We start from the raw sequence: 18726 nt of genomic DNA, 5'->3' as shown, positions 1-18726 counted from the left end.
GCAGAGAAAGGTTTATCGCAGGGCCATGCAAGCAGACAGGTGGCTCATGTCCCCCAAACCCCCAAACTCCCTGAAGGGTTTCAGCAAAGCGTTTTTAAAGGCCAAGTGAGGGAAGGGGGCCGCAGGGTACGGGACCAGCTCCTGTACGGGTCTCTGATTGGTTGATGGTGAGGTAACAGGGCAGTGGCACAGGAGTTAACTTTATTAGTCCTTAGGCTCCAGGAGGCCTGGGGGCTACGTGCTCATGGTCATCAAGTAATTAATATCTTCCATTTGGTGGGGGGTTTTCACATCTGTGAGACACTTTCACATCAAACACTTATCTAGGTACTTCAGAGAGGAGCTAAAGCAGAGGATGTGGGGGAAGGCTGCCCCGGGAAGGCCCCATAGGGTCCTGCTCCGCTACGTTATTTTTGTGTGCATCCTTCTTCCCCCCTCCCCCCACACTCAGCGAGGTGTGGGCGGCATCAGCATCACTAAAACACCAATTAGAAATGCAGATTTTCCGGCTCCACCTCAGACGCACAGTCAGACCTCAATTTTAACATGATCCTCAGGCTGAAGTGTGAGAAGCACTGGTGCTCACTGTTTTTATACGCATTAACTCACATGTTTGTGTACATGCATACACACGTGCTCCTGGGTTTAGAATGTGGCTTTAGGATATAGCTCTCTTTAGCGGAATGGTTCTCAGTGGGTGGTCCCGGAACTAACACCGTCAGCATCACCTGGGAGCTTGTTAGAAATGCAAATGTCAAGCCCCACCGCTAACTAACAGAATGCAGACGCTCTGGGGGGGATGGGGCCCAGCGCTCGGCATTTTAACTACGCCTCCAGGGGATGCTGATGAACTGCTCACAAGTGTGAGCGCTCTGCTGCAGAGGAGGACCTTTACCCCCCGCCGCTCCGATCCCCTTCGCATCCATCTCCCCCTCTCTCTGAGTGAACCCACCCTTGTTCACCGAGGTTGCCCCAGACTCCAGCTCCACTAGGCACACACCGAGAGTTCCATTAATGCTTTCTTCCAGTAGGAATCTCGCGCTGATACAGGTTTCCCCAATTTAGGTCAAGCTGGTTTCCAGATTATACAATATGCCAGCTCCTGGAGGTTGAGGTAATTGCATAACATCTTTAAATGCATTCGAGCAGCCCCGTGGTGATGCAAAGAAAACAGGTGCCATACGACGGTAGCTCCGTTTACTGAAGCCGCCTCTACAGCCAGTTTCTCGGCAGCTGCTTTACAAACGCCAGCGCTGACCAGAGATCCATTTTACTGGGGGAAAAACGGAGGCTCCGAGAGAGAGAGAGAGGAGAGAGCTTTAGATTTTCATGTCGGACCAGCTCCAAGTCTGGGCAGGATTTCCTCTCTAACGCAGTGCCTACAATGGATTTCCTTTTAAAAATAGCAAGCCAGACACCAGCTGACTCTGGGTGTGGGCTCAGTGTCAGGCAACGGCAGTTCTCTCATTAGTGTGGAAACAATTGGACTTTAATGTTCAGAAAAATGCTTAGTGGCTCTTGAACCAAGGGCCATCCGCTGTAGGTTTTTCTGCGCTAAAATCATTGCTCGGGCCACGGTTTTCACGTGACCTCCGGGGCCTTGGAGTTTAAGGCCCCCGCCCACCCCGGGCGTTTAAGCCCTCCTCCATCCCGCACAGGACGAGGCGTCCGGGGACTGCAGGGGTACTGTCTGCAGGGAGCCAAACGCCCCGCTTGGTCAAGTTGGCGGCACAGCAGTGCAGAGGCCGGACCACCCGGACTTTGACCTGCGCGGGCCGGAGAGAGCCTGAATTTAAACTGAGTGAAAACAGTTGGCTCCGTCGGCACTCAGGGGCGAAGATCTATTGATCAATACGGGATCCAGGAAGGGTAGAACGTCGATGATTACTCTCGAAAAGTGGTCCCACCCCTAAAAAGTCGCCCCTTGTAGGGAAAGGAGAACGCTAGGCACGGACGGGGTTCGAACCCGTGATCTTCGGTTTACGAGACCGACGCCTTACCACTTGGCCACCGCGCCTGCGTTACAATGGCGGCTCGGCGAGCCTCTATTCTGGCGCCACTCCCGTGCGCTCGCCCCACGGGCACGAGCGCGGGCCCCAGCGCACCCGCCCGGCCCCGCCCCTTCGCAGCGGCCGGCGGGGCGGGGCTCAAGCGTGCGCGCGCCGGCCGCTCGACGCGGACTCAGGGAAGCAGAGTGGGCAGGGAGGTCCGTCCGCCCCTGCGTGTCCGAGTGCGGCCGGGGACCTCGTCTCCGGAGTCCCCAGAGTCCCCACAGGCTCGGCGGGAGGAACTCGTTTGGAGCTCGGGAGCGCTCAGGACGCTCGCAGGCATTTCAGAGCCTGGGGTTCGAATCCCAGCTCCACCAGAGAGACTCCGCGACTTTGGACAACCGGTCTCGGGGCCTCAGTTTCCCCTCTAGGGTGAGGCACCCAGGAGGCGGAGGAAAAGGTTGCTGTTCCTTTACTAGCCCGACCCCTCGGGCGGTCCACGGCTGCCCTGCATGGAGCTGACGCTCAACGAGGGTTGTTGAATGAATGTGTAAGTTTTCTGAAATAAAAAGCCCCAAAGCTCCTCTTCCCCCAGATTGCCACGGTTGAGCCCTGGGTGTGTGCCAGGCCCCGGGACCAGCAGCATCACTTGGGAGCTGGTTAGAAATGCAACTTCTCCGGCTCACCCCAGACCTGCCCAATTAGACCTGCTGGGGGAGCCGGGCAATCTGGGCTTTAACAGGCTCTCCTCCAGGTGATGCCGCTGCGCGGGAAAGGCTGAGCCCCAATGCTCTAGACAATTGATACGCATGTTCACGTTTATGCATTCAAACGTGCCCTTTTATTTTTATTCAAATGGACTGACTTTAAAGTGCACTTTGATTCTCCATTAATTAATGTATGGATGTGTTAACTAATACAGTGGCTTGTAGTACTGATAGCATATATTATTTTAAAAATGAACAGTTTCTCTTATACATTAATGTGATGTGTACTATTACAATAATGCATCGTAAATTATATATACTGCATTATATACTATAATATAATGCATGGATGGGATACCTTATTCTCTTTAATAGCTGCACGGTTTCCCATCCAGTGGCTCTATCACAGTTGATTTAATCAATTTCTGGGAGTAAGACCTTGGGTTGTCTGCAGCTTTTTAGCTGCACAGAACATTCTGCTACATGCACCTTTGCCGCCTGGTACCAGTGATGCTCGCAGGAGACATAAATTAAGAATGTCCACAGCCCACTGTGCAAGTGTATAGGCAAATGGGAAACCTATACATGCCAGGAAGTTGTGTTCACCAAGTTGCTTTAAATGTCATGGTTTGGGCAGGTGACTGGAAAAGGCCCTGACATTTACCCTCAGACAGGAACTCTGAGATACTGCTCCCGGAGTGCTTGAGATCTATGTGCAAATCTCACTGCAGCTCCTTAATTAAAAAAAAAAAAAAAATTGAACATTTTCAGAATTAAAATGTATTACTGAGCATTGCCTTTGAATGGTTGATGATAAAATTGGTTCCATTGTCCCCCTCCATTTTTTGGTGTTCACTGAGTTGTTGGAATTATTGTGCAGAAGTGATAGGGCTTATAAAAAGTGAAAATAGATTAGCAAATGAGAGAACATCACATGTAAGCTGAGCCCAGAACTAACTGGCAGGTGGAATGGAAATGAGATTCAAAGCTTTTTTCAGCTTTGTCTTCTGAGGGGAGGGAGGGGATTGAATGATAGAGGTGCATCTGTATCTTGATGGGCAGGTGGGATGCCTGAGATACGCAGGGTCTGGGGTGTCCTGAGGGAGGCTGGCCCTGTGACCTTCTGTGAGCCTTAAACTAGAGAACACAGGTCTGATCCTACTTATCTCACAGGTGTAAGGAGCCCTGAGAAGCCACAAATCTTGGACACCTGGATGGAGGATCTGTCTTTCCTGGCCCCAGCGTCTTAGAGAGGTACCTGCACAGGTAGGTCTTCAAAAAGTATTGTAGAGGAAATAAACATGCGATTCCTTTCAGTGTGGTCCTCCTTGTGGTTCTGGAGAACCTCCTTGGCCAGTGCCCTCCAGCTACGGTGCCAGCAGAGTCCTGGCGCTGAACTTCCTAGATAAGCCCTTCCCCGAGATTTTTAATCTGGTGCCCACTGCACTCAAGACTAAGAAATCTGTGAATTCACCAAAAGTGTATGTAAAATGTGTGTGTATGTGTGTGTTTCTGGGAAAGGGATGTCACAGTTTTTATCAGGTTTTCAGAAAGGCTTGCTGAGGGTCCTAGAAACCTTCAAGCCTTTTTACTCCCTCACTCCTCTGAAATGATTCACCCGAACCCCACTGAAATGCAGTGGGTCTAAAAGTGATTAACCACAGTTGAGGTTGCTTGAAAATATGAAGGTGTCTTGGAGGCACTGTCTCCTTCCAGGCAGGACTCCTGCGGCCGCCGGCTCCTCTGTCGGGGCCGCCCTCAACACCCTCACCCCTGCCTGTGGCCTGCCACCCCGCCTCCCCGCCCCTCCCCAGCAAGGGCTGCATCCATTTTAGCAGCACTTCACAGTGTGTGAAGGGCTTTCACCTGCGTTAGCTCCATGGCGCCTTGGTTGTGGCCTAGCACGCTCGGCACTTGAACCTGCCCATCTTGGGAAGATGCAGATGGACCCTGCGGCGGGGCTGAGGTTCTGCCTTTCTCACAACCTCCCAGGCTGTGCTGGTGTTGCTGGTCCGGGCCCTCGCTTTGAGAACCACTGCTCTAAAGTGTTCTTGCAGAAATTAATTTTCTCGCAGAGGAGGGAAGAAAAACCCCTCAGGCTTGGATATTTAGGTCGCCTGAGGTGACGACAGCAGGCTTTTCTCTGATAACCTAAATCAAGACTTTGCCTGAAGAAGGCTCCCTTAGCTACTCACAGCATCCCTGTGACTGCAGTGGTCGGTGACGGACAGTTTAGAACCCAGGGCCAGAGCCAGAGGCCACAGCCCCCTGTCATTGCTTTATCTCATAAATTCAGGGTTTTAGAGCAGGCTTGATGGGGCCAGGCAGGTTATATGAACCTGTGAATTGAATGCGTGGAGGACACATGGAATAAGGGGCCGAGGACCAGGTGATGTGGTGCCATTCATTGTACATTCCCGCCAGAAATACATGCGTTCCAGTTGGGTCACATCTTTCAATTCCTGTCTTTTATTTTTTTATTATTATTATTTTTATTGAAGTATAGTTGGTTTACAATGATGTTGTGTTAGTTTCAGATGTATAGCAAACTGATTAATTTTATATATATATATCTCTTTTTCAGATCCTCTTGCATTATAGGTTATTACAAGATACTGAATATAGTTCCCTGTGCTATACAATAGGTCCTTGTTGGTTATCTGTTTTATATATAGTAGTGTGTATCTGTTAACCCCCAAATCCTAGTTTACCCCTTCCCACCCCTTTCCCCTTTGATAACCATAAGTTTGTTTTCTATGTCTGTGCGTCTATTTCTGTTTTGTAAATAAGCTCATTTGTGTCATTTTTTTTAGATTCCACATATAAATGATATATAATATTTGTTTTTGTCTTACTTTGCTTAGTATGATAATCTCTGGGTCCATTTGTCTTTTTTTATTTTAGCTACTCTAGTGGGTATGTGGTGGTACCTCATTTTAATTTGCATTTCCCTGATGACTAATGATGTTAAGCACTTTTTCATGCGCTCATTGGCCATTTGTTACATCGTCTTTTTTATTTATCTATTTATTTTTGGCTGCATCGGGTCTTAGTTGCGGCACGCAAGATCTTTCATTGTGGGATGTGGGCTCTCTAGTTGATATGCGCTGGTCAGTAATTGCAGTGCATGGGCTTAGTTGCCCTGCGGCGTGTGGGAATCTTAGTTCCCCGACCAGGGATCGAACCTGCGTCCCCTGCATTGAAAGGCAGATTCTTAACCACTGGACCACCAGGGAAGTCCCTGTTACATCTTTTGTGAAGTGTCTGCTCAAATCTTTTGCCCATTTTTATAGCTTGCTTGCCTTCGTATTTTTTTTAAACCCAGTTCTTTTTTTTTTTTTTTAAATAAATTTATTTGTTTTATTTTTGGCTGTGTTGGGTCTTTGTTGCTGCGCGTGGCCTTTCTCTAGTTGCGGCGAGCGGGGGCTACTCTTCATTGCCGTGCATGGGCTTCTCATTGCGGTGGCTTCTCTTGTTGTGGAGCACGGGCTCTAGGTGCACGGGCTTCAGCAGTTGTGGCACGTGGGCTCAGTAGTTGTGGCTCATGGGCTCTAGAGTGCAAGCTCAGTAGTTGTGGCACACAGGCTTAGTTGCTCCATGGCATGTGGCATCTTCCTGGACTAGGGCTCGAACCTGTGTCCCCTGCGTTGGCAGGTGGATTATTAACCACTGCACCACCAGGGAAGCCCACCTTCTTATTTTTGAATCATCAGAGTTCGTTGTATGTTCTGGACACAAGTCTTTTTTCAGATATACGCATTGTTAGTATTTTCTTCTACTTGGTGGCTTGCCTTTGCATGTTCTCAGTGGGGTCTCTCAAAGTGCAGAAGTTTTTAATTTTGATGAAGTCCAATTTATCAATGTTTTTCTTTTATGCTTTTTTGTGTCCTAAGAAAGCTTTGTCTACCTAGGTCACAAAGATTTTCTCCAAGAATTTTTATCATTTTAACTTTTATGTTTAGGTCTAGGATCCATTTTGAGTTAATTTTTGTGTATGGTGTGAGGTTGGGCTTGATGTCCATTTTTTCCCATATCCAGCACCACTTGTTGAAATGATTATCCTCTCTCCATGCACCTGCCGTGGTACCTTTGTTAAAATTCACTTGACCGTGTACGTGTGGTCTGTTCCTGTGGTTTGTGTTCCATTGATCTGTATATCTATCTGTATGCCAATTACCACACAGTCTTTGATTGTATTTTATGGAGAGTACTGAAATCACGTATTGTAAATCCTCCACATTTGTTCTTCTTTTACAAAACTGTTTTGCCTATTCTAGTCCTTTGTTTCCGTATGATTTTCTGTATACTTTTTAGAATCAGCTCATCAGTTTCTACAAAATGCCTGCTCGGATTTTGATTGGGATTGTAGTGAAGCTATAATTGAATTTGGGGGAAATTAATGTCTTAACACTATTGAGTCCCCCCATCTATGAATATTTCAGTTGTTTGTTGCTGGTGCCTGTAAGTCTTGGATTCTAAATTCATTTTGTTGGCATTTCATCATGTGAGATTTCTGTGATTTTCAGTGGAAGAGCAGCTAGAAAATTCGTGGTACCTGTGTTTACCTTCTTTTGGCACTCCATCCAAGCAGGAATCCCTGCCACATAGAGGCAGTGTCTAGGCCCCTGCAGAACATAGCAAGGTGAGGACTGAAACAGGATGTGTTGCCTGTGTAACCTCTGAAAAACTGAAGGTCTCCCAGCTTGGAAAGAGAGGCAATAGTTTTTTCAACTCCCTTTCACAAATAATGCCAACCAGACAGAAAATGGTACAAAGATGAATTCTGCAGAAAAATTACAGCTGTATAGAATGCCCTGATATCACCTCATCAAGTCAATCTTAGAACCTCTAACCCTGGAAAAATAAGTTTAAATTGGTTCATTCCAGAACCAGAATAAGATCAAGTTGGCAGCTACGAACAATAAAAAGTTTTGTTCTTTCCCTTTCCCCCCCCTTTTTTTTTTTTTCTTTCTTTCAGATACACTCTGAAAAGGTTAACCAGATTATCTGAGGCACAAACATTAGTGTGCAGAGTTGGTGACGGTTTTATGGATATAAAAAGCAGTCGACAGTAACAGGATAAATCGCTATTTCTCTTATTACTTGTCCTGCATTAGGTGGAGGACTCCCACCCTCTCAGCTCTCAATTCCCTCCTCTCTCTCCTCCTCCTTTTCGAGGTGACCACTCTTAGGAGTTTTTTTTGGATTTTCCCACATCTTTTTCTGTTGATATGTGTTTATACATAGGAAATGTAGTGTTTTGGGGGGGATGTTCTCCCCAACAAATGGTACATATTGTGCATATTTTGTAAACATGTTTTCTTTTTGATTTTAACTCTACAAAGCATCAGAGGTCTAACCATGTCATTCCCTATGGCTCTAGCTCATTCCTTTTAACTGCTGTGTTCTAGTCTGCTTGGGGGACTGTAGCACAGTTTTAATAAATCCCCTATTGCTGGCCACCTAGGTTGTTTCCAAGTTTTCTTCATTACAAGCAGAGCTGCTCTTGCATCTTTGCACGTGGCTCCCAGTGCACACATATGGAAGGTTCTTTAGCATAGATGTCAGGGTCATTGCTTTCCTAAGATAACTTTCTGCCGTACTGTAGCAGCCTTAAGCAAACAGTGCTGCAAGCATCTGCTTGCCGGTGAGTGAGCCGGCCATCAGTGCTACTGGGCTACGGGAGTTGCATTTGCTCTTGCTTGAGGCTCTCATTTTCAACTTTGTGCGGAGTTGGTTTGGATGAGGTAGAAACAGTCAGCCACACACTTTGTGTGATGTCTTGGCCGAGGTCCACCCAATGTGGTGGAGACATGTTATGGGTGTGAGTGTGTTGGTATCAAACAGAACAAATTCCTTTGGTTTCCAGTATTATGAGCTTGTAAGTAACATTATGTGAATGTCCCAAATGGGTTCCTTCACATATGTTGCCACTTTGTATAAAGTAGTACCAGCATCTCACATGAATGATACATGGTGTGTGTTTATTAGTACCGCAAAGAATCATTTATTTTCCTTTAGGTTTATTCATAGTATATGATATTTCAAAAACTCAAACCTTTACTCATTAACCAGGAAGTCATTCTGATAGACAGACATACAGACAGATAGATAGATAGATAGATAGGATGGATGTTGACCTTTTCCTAGGCCTTGTATTTTAAGATCATTGTTACATAAGTGACACTTGATCTAATGGGTTTCAAAAATTTTTTTTTAGCCGTTGCAAAGTTTTGGAGAATTTATGCTTGTTATTGGGGTATCTTCCAATATACACCCCCCCCCCGCCTTTTAAAGCTAGGAGTTGAAGCAGTATATACATGGTTAAAGATGAAATATATGTTATGAAGTTAAAAGTAACTATTTAAAGATGTCATCTCCCATCATCAGATGCCAATTATCCTATCCCCAGCTTTTGACGTAGGAGGTGATTATTCCCAGGGATGTTCTTGGCAACTTGAAAAGATAAATGGGTGGAAGGAAACGAGAGCAAATGTGATGATAAATTTACTTACAGAGCAGAACCTACCTTTTGCATTTTCCCCTCGTGGTTTCACTTTAGTGCTGTAAAACTGTACATATACACGTAAAACTTAGGTGGAAAAATGTTGAACGTGAAAGACGACCTTTTCGCTTTTTCCTTGTTCCATTATGGACAAGTTAGAATTGCTTTTCTGGAAACATGAGTAAGATTTTATTGGAAACATTTTGCTGTTCTTCTCTCTCCTTTCATGGTTCTTAAAAAGCTGTCACTGTGTTTTCTTGTGATGCTTTCTGTCTCTGTAACTGCTCGTTGGACCAACTAGAGGCCTTGGAAGTGTGAACGGTTCCTCTGGCGTTTACCTCTGTTTGTTTGCCAGTTGTCACGGTATATTAGTGAGTGCTATTTAATCCCATGCTAGCTCTAAAAATAACACGATGGGAAATATCTAGAGAAAGTTTAAACACTACATCCAGATCTCAGCTTATCTCAAATAAAAGCCACTAGTTCCATTCAGGTAAAAACACCTGTAGAAATCCAGGGTGGCTTTTTTCTTTTGAATTGGGGTTTTGGTTTTTGGTTTTTGGTTGTTTCTTCCTGTCATTTTGTAATCCATCTCCCCCACCCTCCAACAACCATTCTGCTTTCTGTCACTATCTGTTAGTTTGCATATCCTAGAATTTTATATAAATGGACTCAAAACAGTGTGTATTCTTTTTCTTTTTTTAAAAAAACTGGGGACTTCCGTGGCAGTGCAGTGGTTGAGACGCCATGCTTCCAATGCAGGGGGGCACAGTTTGGATACCTAGTCGGAGAACTAAGATCCTACGTGCCGTGTGGTGCAGCCAAAACAATATATATGTAAAATTGAAGTATAGTTAATTTACAGTGTTGTGTTAATTACTGCTGTACAGCAAAGTGATTCAGTTATATATATATATACACATACATACATTCTTTTTAAAAAAATATTCTTTTCCATTGTGGTTTATCATAGGATATTGAATATAGTTCTCTGTGCTATATAGTAGGAACTTGTTGTTTTATGTATTCTTTTCCTGGCTTCTTTCATTCAGTGTAATTATTTCAAGACCCATCCATGTTGTACATTATTGTGAACCAAGAGTTCGTTCCTTGTTACTTATGAGTGGTATGGACATTTGAGTTGTTTGCAGTTCGGGGCTATTACAAATAAAGCTACTATGAACATTTGTGTACCAACCTTTGAAAGGACATTAAAAAGCTTTCCTTCCTTTTGGGTGAATACATAGGAGTGGAATGCCTGGATCAGATGTTTATATTTTTAGGAAACTGACTGTTTTCCAGAGTGGTTGTGCCATTTTGCATCCCTGCTGGCAGTGTAGGAGAGTTCCAGTTCCTCCACATCCTCATCAACACGTGGTATGGTTAGTCTTTTTAATTTAATTTAGCCATTCTAACAGGTGGGCAGTGCTATTTCATTGTTTTAGTTTGCATTTCTCTAATGACTAATGAAGTTGAGCATTTTTTCATGTGTTTATCTACTATTCATCTGTCTTCTTTGGAGAAGTGTTCATACGCCTTATGCATTTTTTATTGGGTTGTTTTTTGTTCTGTTTTTTTTGGCCGTGACACGTGACTTGTGGGCTCTTAGTTCCCTGACCAGGGATCGAACCCATGCCCCCTGCAGTAGAAGTGCGGAGTCTTTTTTTTTTTTAAATAAATTTATTTATTTATTTATTTTTGGCTGCGTTGGTCTTCGTTGCTGCGCGTGGGCTTTCTCTAGTTGCGGCAAGTGGGAGCTACTCTTCATTGTGGTGTGTGGGCTTCTCATTGCGGTGGCTTCTCTCTTTGTGGAGCACGGGCTCTAGGTGCGTGGGCTCAGTAGTTGTGGCACACAGGCTTAGTTGCTCTGCAGCATATGGGATCTTCCTGGACCAGGGCTCCAACCCGTGTCCCCTGCATTGGTAGGCAGATTCTTAACCACTGCGCCACCAGGGAAGTCCCAAGGAAGTGCAGAGTCTTAACCACTGGACCGCCAGGGAAGGCCCCTCATTATTGAATTTTGAAAGTTCTTGATATATTCTGGATACAAATCCTTTATCAGATATATGATTTCCAAATATTTTCTCCCCTGTGTGGCTCTTTTCCTTCTCTTAACAGTGTTCTTTTAAGAGCAGAAGTTTTAAATTTTTATAAAATCTGACATCTTTGGCTATAATTATAGATTTGTCTGTCCCTCCCTGAATTTCTGTTTATCTATTTGTTCTCCTTTGCATCATTCTTTTCTTGTTATATCTAAAAAACTTTGCCTAACTCAAAGTAACAATGGTTTTTTCCTATGTTTTCCTCTAGAAGTTTTATAATTTGAGTTTTTACATTTAGGTTGATGACCCATTTATAGTTAAATTTGTATATATTGTGGGTTATGAATGGAAGTTCACTTTTTTGTATATAGATATCAAATTGTTCCAGTGTCTTTTGTTAAAAAGACCATCCTTTCTCCACTGAATTGCCTTTGCACCTTTGTTGAAAATAAATTGTCCACATATGTGTGGGTCTATTTCTGGGCTCTATTTTGTTCCATTGATCTATTTGTCTATTTTTACACCAGTTCCACACTATCTTAATTAATGCAGGTTTATAATAAGTCTTGAAATCAGGTAGTGTTAGTATTCCAACTTTGTCCTTCCTTTTGACTATTCTAGTTTCTTTATATTTCCATGTGAGTTTTAGAATCTGGTAACAATTTATACAAGCAGCCTATTGGGATTGCATTAAATCTTTAGGTCAATTTGGAGAGAACTGGCGTATTGACACAACCGAGTCCTCCAGTCCCTGGACGTGATATATCTCTTGATTTATTTAGGTCTTCTTTAATTTCTCTCAGCAGTGTTTTTGTCATTCCCAGTGTACACACCTTTCACATATTTTGTCAGATTTATTTTTCATATTTTGGAGTATATTATAAATGATATTATTTTAAAATTTCAAGTCCTGATTGTTCATTACTGGTAGATGGAAATGCACTTGAATTTTTTTATTGGCCTGCTATTCTGCCACCTTGTTAAACTCACTTATTAGTAGTCGTTTGGTAGATTCCTTCAGATTTCTATATAGGCAATCATGTAATCTGTGAATAGTGACAGTTTTACTTCTTCCTTTCCAATCTGAATCCTTTTTATTTATTTTTCTTGCCTTATTGTCTAGAACTTCCAGTATAATGTTGAGTAGAAGTGGTGAGAGAGGACATTCTTAGTTTATTTCTGATCTTAAGGAGAAAGCATTCAGTCTTTCAATTTTAGGCATGGTGTTCCCTGGGGTTTGTCGTAGATGGCCTTTATCAGGTTAGGAAGTTCCCTTTTATTCCTAATTGGTGAGGGATTTTTAAAAAATCAGGAATGAATGTCAGCTTTTTTCAAATGCTTCTTCTGTGTCTATTAAGATGATCATGGTTTTACATTTTTTTAGTTTGTTAATATGGTAAATTACACTGATTGATTATTCAAACATTAAACCATCCTTACATTCCTTGGACAAACTCCACTTGGTTAGGATATATTATCCTTTTTACATATTGTTGGATTCAATTTTCTAAAATTTGTTTAGAAATGTTCTATGTTCCTGAAGGATATTGGTCAGTAATTTACTTTTCTAGTAATGTCTTTGTCTGGCTTTGGTGTCAGGGTAATACTGGCATCATAGAATAAGTTGGGAGGTATTGCCTCCTTTTCAGTTTTCTAGAAGAGTTTGCATATAACTGGTATTGTTTATTCCTTAAATGATTGGTAGAATTCACCAGGAAAGCCATCTGGGCCTGTGGTTTCCCTTATGAAAAGGTTTTCCACTATTAATTTAACTTTTTTTTAATAGATATAGGGTTAATCAGGTTATTTATTTCTTAAGTGAACTTCATGGTTTGACTTTCAAGGAATTGTTTCATCTAAGTCGTTGAATTTATTGACATAAAGTTTTTCATAATATTGCCTTATTATCCATTTCATATTTGTAGAATCTGTAGTGATGTCACCTCTCTCATTCCCGATATTGGTAATTTGTGTCCTCTTGCTTTGTTTTCCTGATTTGTCTGGTGGAGGTTTATCAATTTTACTGATCTCCAGGGACCAGTTTCTAGTTCTGTTGATTTTTCTGTATTGCTTTTCTCTTTATTTCATTGACTTCTGCTCTGGCCTTTATTATTTACTTTCTTCTATTTTAGGTTTAATTTGCTTTTCTTTTTCTAGTTTTTTTTTTTTTTTTTTTAGGGTAGACACTGAGGCCATTGATTTGAGAACTTTTTTTTTTTTTCTAATAAAGGCATTTAGTGCTATAAAAGTTCTCTTCAGATACCGCTTTAGCAGGTTATCACACCACTTGATATATTGTGTTTTTATTTTCATTCAGTTCAAAATACTTATTTTCTCCTTTGGCTTATTTTTTTTGTCCCACAGGTTACACAAAAGTGTGTTATTTTCTAAATATTTGGGGATTTTCAAAAGGATCTTCCTTTTATTAATTCCTACTTTAACTTCACTGTGGTGGGGAACATGTGCTGTTGAAAAGGATGTGTATTCTGTTGTTGGGTGAAGTGTTGTATAAATGTCAATAAGGTCAAGTTGGCTGCTAGTATCGTTTTTTTTTTGTTTTTTTGTTTTTTTTTAAATCCTTACTGATTTTCTGTTGACTTGTTCAATCAATTACTGAGAGAGGGTATTGACATCTTTGGCTATAATTATGGATTTGTCTGTCCCTCCCTGAATTTCTGTAATTTTTTTGTTTCATGTAGTTTGAATTTGTTGTTAGGTGCATAAACTTTTAGCATTCTTTTGACTTCTTAATGAATTTATCATTATGAAATGACCTTCTTTAGTAATATTCTTTGTCCTGAAATCTCTGAAATTTTGTCTTATATAAATATAGCCATTCCAATAATTGATTAGTATTAGCATGGTATACCTTTTTCTATGTGCTTCCTTTTAACCTATATCTGTGTTTTTATATTTAAGGCCTGTTTCTCATAGGCAGTATAGAGTTGAGTTTTGCTTTTATAGCCATTCTGAAAATCTCTGCCTTTTAATTGAATTATTTAGACCATTTACATTTAATGAGACAATTGATATGAGTAAGTTTAAATGTATCATCTTGCTACTTGTTTTCTATTTGTCCCATCTGTTTTTCCTTCCCTTTTCTCTCTTTTTATACAGCTTTGATTTTGTTAGTTTTTATAGTTCCATGTATCACCTTGTTTGATTTATTAGCTATCACTCTGTTTTTTGGTTTTTGTTTTTAATTTAGTGTTTGCTGTAGGATTCATAATATATATCTTTAACTTATCGCTGTCTACCATTAAGTGATATTATACCACTTAACATATAACGCAAACATTTTACAATAATATGCTCCCATTCTCTCTACCTGACCTTTATGTTTTTGTTTTCATATATTTTACTTTTACATATGTTATAAAGCCCATACAACATTTGTTGTTAATTTTGTTTAAATAGTTAACCTTTAGGAGATTTAAATACTAAAAAAAACTGTCATATACTTATTACGTAGTTACCGTTTCTGGTGTTCTTCATTTCTTTGTGTATATCCAGACTTCCATCTGGCACTGTTTTCCTTCTGCCTGAAGTCTTCCTTTAACATTTCTTCTTATAAGAATCTGAAGACTGTGAATTGTTGCAGCTTTTGTATGTCTGAGAAAGTCTTGCCTTCATTTTTTTTTAAATAAATTTATTTTTTATTTTTATTTATTTTTGGCTGTGTTGGGTCCTCGTTGCTGCGTGTGGGCTTTCTCTAGTTGCGGCGAGTGGGGGCTAGTCTTCGTTGTGGTGCACAGGCTTCTCATTGAGGTGGCTTCTCTTTGTTGCGGAGCACGGGCTCTAGGCACGCGGACTCAGTAGTTGTGGCACGTGGCTCTAGAGCGTAGGCTCAGTAGTTGTGGCGCATGGGCTTAGTTGCTCCATGGCATGTGGGATCTTCCCGGACCAGGACTCAAACCCGTGTCCCCCGTATTGGCAGGCGAATTCTTAATCCCTGTGCCACTAAGAAAGCCCCTGCCTTTGTTTTTGAAAGATACTTTTGCATGTTATAGAACTCTAGGTTGACAGATTTCTTTCAGAATTTTAAAGATGGTACTCCACTACCCTGTATCATTTCCAACAAATCTGCCATCATCCTTATCTTTGCTCCATTATTCATAATGTGTCTTTTCCCTGTCTGCTTTTTAAAAACATATTTAATGGTGATAAAATACACATAACATAAATTTTACCATTGTAACCATTTTTAAGTGTACAATTCAGTGGCATTAAGAAATTCACATTGTGTAACCATCATCATTATTCATCTCCAGAACTATTTGCATCTTGCAAAACTGCAACTCTGTACTCACTAAACAGTAACTCTCTATTTTCCCCTACAGCAATCCCTGGTAACGACCATTCTACTGTCTGTGTGTGAATTTGATTACTCTAGGTATCTCATATGAGTGGAAGCATACAGTATTTTAAAAATACTTTTTAAAATTGAGGTACAGTTGATGTACAACATTATACAAGTTTCAAATGTACAACATAGTGATTCACAATTTTTAAAGGTTATACTCCATTTATAGTTATTATAAGATATTAGTTATATTCCCTGTGTCTTATAATATATCCTTATAGTTTATTTATTTTATACATAATAGTTTGTACCTCTGGTTCTCCTACCCATGTCTTGCCCCTTCCCTCTTCACTCTCCCCACTGGTAACCACTAGTTTGTTCTCTGTATCTGTGAGTCTGTTTCCTTTTTGTTATATTTACTAGTTTGTTTTATTTTTCATATTCCATACGTAAATGATATCATACAGTATTTGTCTTTGTCTGACTTATTTCACTTAGTGCCTCCAAGTCCATCCATGTTGTTGCAAATGGCAAAATAGCATTCTTTTTTATGGCTAAGTAGTATTCCATTGTATACATACACCACATCTTTTTTTAAAATTAATTAATTAATTAATTTATGGCTGCGTTGGGTCTTTGTTGCTGCGCGTGGGCTTTCTCTAGTTGTGGTGAGCGGGGGCTATCTTTGTTGCAGTGTGTGGGCTTCTCATTGTGGTGGCTTCTCGTTGCAGAGCACGGGCTCTAGGAGTGTGGGCTTCAGTAGTTGTGGCACTTGGGCTCAGTAGCTGTGGCTCACAGGCTCTAGAGTGTAGGCTCAGTAGTTGTGGCGCACGGGCTTAGTTGCTCTGTGGCATGTTTTTGGATATATACCCAGTAGTGGAATTGCTGGATCATATGGTAGTTCTGTTTTTAGTTTTTTGAGAAACTGCTATACTGTTTTACACAGTGGCTGCACCAATTTACATTCCCACCAACAGTACACAAGGGTTCCCTTTTCTCCATATCCTCGCCAACATTTGTTATTTGTGGTCTTTTTAATGATAACCTTTCTGACAGGTGTGAAGTGATATCTCACTGTGGTTTTAATTTGAATTTCTCTGATGATTAACGATGTTGAGCATCTTTACCTGTGCCTGGGCCATCTGTATGTCTTCCTTGGAAAAATGTCTATTCAGGTCTTCTGCCCATTTTTTAATTGGGTTGTTTGTTTTTTTGATATTGAGTTGTATGAGCTGTTTATATATTACAGATATTAACCCCTTATTGGTCATAGCATTAGCAAATATTTTCTCCTATTCAATAGGTTGTCTTTTTATTTTGTCAATGGTTTTTTTTGCTGTGCAAAAGCTTTTAAGTCTCCTTAGGTCCCATTTGTTTATTTTTATTTCCTTTGCTTTAGGAGACAGATCCAAAAAAATATTGGTTTGATTTATGTTGAAGAGTTTTCTGCCTATGTTTTCTTCTAGGATTTTTATAGTTTCTGATCTTACATTTAGGTCTTTAATACATTTCAAATTTATTTTTGTATATGGTGTGAGGAAATGTTCTAATTTCATTCTTTTATGTGTAGCTGTCCAGTTTTCCCAGCACCACTTATTGAAGGGAATGTCTTTTCTCTATTGTATAGTCTTGTCTCCCTTGTCATAGATTAATTGACCATAAGTGTGTGGGTTTATTTCTGGGCTCTCTATTCTATTCCATTGATCTATGTGTCTGTGATTGTGCCAGGACCATACTGTTTTGATTATTGTAGTTTTGTAGTATAGACTGAAGTCAGAGAGCATGATTCCTCCAGCTCTGTTCCTTTTTCTCAAGATTGTTTTGGCTATTTTGGGACTTCTGTTTCCATAAAAATGCCCTTGGTATTTTGATAGGGAATCTGTCAATTGCCTTGGGTAGTATGGTCATTTTAACAATCCTGATTTTTCCAATCCATGAACATAGTATGTCTTTTTTAAAAAACTACTTTTATTTTATTTTATTTTACTTATTTATTTGGTTGTGTTGGGTCTTAGTTGCAGCTCACGGGCTCCTTAGTTGTGGCATGCATGTGGGATCTAGTTCCCAGACCAGGGATTAAACTCGGGCCCCCTGCATTGGGAGCACAGAGTCTTAACCACTGCACCACCATGGAAGTCCCCATGGCATATCTTTTGATCTGTTTGTCATCTTCAGTTTCTTTCCTCAGTGTCTTATAATTCTCTGAGTTGAGGTCTTTTACCTCCTTAGGTAGGTTTATTCCTAGGTATTTTATTCTTTTTGATGCAATGGTAAGTGGGCTTGTTTTCTTAATTTCTCTTTCTGATAGCTCATTGTTAGTGTATAGAAGTGCAACAGATTTCTGTATATTAATTTTGTATCCTGCAACTTCATCAGATTCATTGATGAGTTCTAGTAGTTTTCTGGTGGTGTCTTTAGGATTTTCTATGTATAGTATCATATCATCTACAAACTTTGACAGTTTTACTTCTTTCCAATTTGGATTCGTTTTATTTCTTTTTCATCTGTGATTGCTGTGGCTAGGACTTCCAATACTATGTTGAATAAAAGTAGTGAGAGTGGGTATCCTTGTCTTGTTCCTGATCTTAGAGGAAATGCTTTCAACTTTTCATCACTGAGTATGATGTTAGCTGTGGGCTTGTCATATATCACCTCTATTATGTTGAGGTATGCTTCCTGTATGCCCACTTTCTGGAGAGATTTTATCATAAATGGATGTTGAATTTTGTCAGAAGCTTTTTCTGCATCTATTGAGATGATCATGTGATTTTTATTCTTCAATTTGTTATTGCGGTGTATCATATTGATTGATTTGTGGATATTGAAAAATCCTTGGCATCCCTGGGGTAAATCCCACTTGATCATAGTATATGATCCTTTTAATGTATTGCTGGATTTGGTTTGCTAACATTTTGTTGAGGATTTTGCATGTATATTCATCAGTGATATTGGCCTTTAATTTTCTTTCTTTCTTTTTTTTATATCTTTGTCTGGTTTGGGTGTCAGGTTGATGCTGGCCTCATAGAATGAGTTTGGAAGTGTTCCTCTGCAGTATTTGGAGTAGTTTGAGAAGGATAGGTGTTAACTCTTCTTTAAATGTTTGGTAGCATTCACCTGGGAAGCCATTTGGTCCTGGACTTTTATTTGTTGGGAGTTTTAAAATTACTGATTCAATTTCATT

At 40.9% G+C, this 18726-nt stretch overlaps 1 long non-coding RNA gene across 2 annotated transcripts in view; it reads left to right on the top strand.

Moving 5' to 3' along the window:
• The first annotated feature begins 389 nt into the window (after positions 1-389).
• The window catches only part of LOC309645105, a 48798-nt gene continuing 30461 nt past the window's right edge, over positions 390-18726 (top strand). For both annotated transcript variants that reach the window (XR_014254739.1, XR_014254740.1), the window contains exons 1-2: positions 390-2538; positions 3869-3961. This is a non-coding gene — a long non-coding RNA (uncharacterized lncRNA). The remainder of the gene's footprint in view (positions 2539-3868; positions 3962-18726) is intronic.

Source organism: Balaenoptera physalus (genome assembly GCF_965194825.1).
Source record: "Balaenoptera physalus genome assembly, chromosome: 16".
Classification (NCBI taxonomy): Eukaryota; Metazoa; Chordata; class Mammalia; order Artiodactyla; family Balaenopteridae; genus Balaenoptera; species Balaenoptera physalus.
Note: the sequence above shows the minus strand (reverse complement) of the source record. Positions and strands in the feature narration are given on the sequence as shown.